Source organism: Penaeus japonicus, unplaced genomic scaffold, assembly GCF_977035675.1.
Source record: "Penaeus japonicus unplaced genomic scaffold, GWHDUDI00000001_assembly GWHDUDI00000038, whole genome shotgun sequence".
NCBI classification, from domain to species: domain Eukaryota; kingdom Metazoa; phylum Arthropoda; class Malacostraca; order Decapoda; family Penaeidae; genus Penaeus; species Penaeus japonicus.
In genome coordinates, this window is record NW_028234440.1 from 10,331,405 (window position 1) to 10,333,904 (window position 2,500).

Consider the following 2,500-nt stretch of genomic DNA (forward strand, 5'->3'; position numbering starts at 1 on the left):
ATTGCAGCTTTTTATTCATTTATTTTGTATTTGTGTAGTGAAAAGTATGAGTAAAGTAAAGGTGGAGTAACAATTTATTCTGTGCCCTTTCTCTTGTTTTTTTCTTTTTTTTTCCCTTTTTTTCTTTTGTTGACATCATAATTAAGTAGAAATGAGGCCTGAGTTAGCTTTCTCCCCCACTTCCCATTTTTTTTTCAACAAAATAAAAAATGCTATCTTTTTTGTAGTATATGCATTTTTTTCCTCATATATATTTATGTATACTTTTGATTTTAGATTTTTATTTAAGTCTTTATACAGATATATGCTCTTTTGCTCAGGATTATGTAGTTATGGAATGTTCTGATTGCCATATTACATAAAAGGAATAAAATATTAAAACATGACCATGCTCCTTGCTTAGTTTCTCTTATTGTTTTTGCTTTTTCATAATTATTTTGAAGCTTATATGTTTTCAGTACTCAATAGTCAGTTTGTAATTTTGTAGTCTGCTTAAATATTTTTTTGTTTTTATTTTTAAGAAACCATAGAATTATGGACAATACTAGCTGGTCTTCAATAGGGCTGGTGAACTTATTCTTAGTATATGCACTTATTATTCATTCATGTATTATATCAGAAGTGTAGCAACAACATTTGAAAGCCGAACAAGCTAAAAAAGTATGAGGGTATAATTATTAGTTACAGTGAGATTTGAATAGTTGATTTTTTTTTGGTTGGTCAATGAAAATTTTGAATGCAAAAAAAATATCAATAAACCATGCTATTTAAAAATGGCTTTCAGCACTTGCATATTGCTGCTTTCACCATATATATGTGTTTTTTTCCTGTTCTATCTTTTAAACACTATTTTGGTTTTCTTTGCAATTGAAATGTGAGATGAAGTGTAAATAAATGTCATTTCTAAAAAAGAATAATAAAGAAAATAAAAAAGACCAAAGAACAAAGAACATATTAACGAGAATGTGTCACCAAGATTGCTATATTGACATCATTAAAATCAGTGTCTATGTGTTCTATGTGTGTTGTCATTATTGCTTTAAGTGTTAGACATGTAATGCTATTTGTGTCAGAGTGAGCTGTTGTAGGAAAGTTGCAGCTTTTGATTCTGATTACAGTATAGTCACAGTATACTTCAGTGTGTATGAAAGGTAAAAGCTTGCCACATTTTTCATGTGGAGAGTATTGGATGAATAAAGAGAATTGAACAGTTGTATGACTGTAGAAATTTAATTTTATTGTTCAGATTACCTTCAAGACCCCCAAGGTGCAATTTGAGGGATAAAGAAAAAGTAGTTTATCTAATGAAAATTTGTTTATGAAATACAAATACACTTGGTTCTTATTTTATACTTTATAGATGGTATTGATGATTATATCATTCAGCATGCATATTCTTAAATTTGAACATGATAGCAAAAATCAAAGTAAGATCTACATGTTATGGTCTCATTTAAGAGTAGCATAATTGCATTATGATGTTATTTTCTAATTCAAAATTATTTTTAACTACAATTGCTGAATAGCTTTATAAAGTGTCCCTTTTTAAAGATAAACTTCAGATTAATGGTTATTTTGGGATGTATTGAACAATAAACCAGTAAAGCAGACTACAGTATCAGAAATGGAAATATTTTTCAAACATATACTCAAGAAACTTGTTATATGTATTATACAGTAGACTATTTACATAATACTAAGAGTCCATAATGAAGTGAGAATATTGCTGCCAAATAAATGGAGCTTTAAAGTGCTTATTGGACAATCTGGACTTTAAAACAAGTTGGTGCATGGGTAAGATTGTGTGTGTGTGTGCATCTTCATCTGCACAAGTGAGTGAATATATGTGCACACTATTATTGTTGTCATTATTATTTTTGTTATTATCATATTTTTGTTATAATATGATTTTTATTATGATCAATTATTATTGGTATTATTATCATTATTATTAGTATTAGTATGAATATATTATTACTGCTTATAAGTAATTGTTATTTTTATTATTTATTATTATTATTATTATTATTATTATTTTATTTTATAAATAATTATTCAACTTGTGTGTGTGTGTGTGCGTGGGTGCGTGCGTGCGTGCGTGCGTGTGTGTGTGTGTGTGTGTGTGTGCGTGCGTGCATGCGTGCATGTATGTATGTATGTGTATGTGTGTGTGTCTGTGTTCCTTTGTCTTTGTCTGTCTATTTGTGTAATGTGTCTTTGCATTATATGTATTTATATTATAAGACACATTTTTTTTATGTATTGCCTTATACCAATAGGATGACTCAAACCTTAATATTTTGGAAAGGATGATAACTGCATGCAGACCTTTTTTTATAGATGAAAAGTATAAGTATATGGTGAGCAGTGATAATAGTATCATGTCATTATTTTACTGTTTGATAACTGTTAGCGAACGTAAAGTAACTTTCAATTTGACATTATCTGAAGAGATTTGTTCCTTCCTTCAAATTGAGTGTGCTCAAATATTGTGATCATT

The 2,500-nt window shown here is 28.6% G+C and overlaps 1 protein-coding gene across 2 annotated transcripts in view; it reads left to right on the forward strand.

Moving 5' to 3' along the window:
• The window catches only part of Ykt6 (YKT6 v-SNARE homolog), a 19,150-nt gene extending 18,930 nt beyond the window's left edge, over window positions 1-220 (forward strand). For both annotated transcript variants that reach the window (XM_043027660.2, XM_043027659.2), the window contains exon 5: window positions 1-220. This exon is cut by the window's left edge and continues 1,486 nt beyond it. The gene's annotated coding sequence lies outside the window, so the exon portion shown is untranslated.
• The last annotated feature ends 2,280 nt before the right edge of the window (window positions 221-2,500 follow it).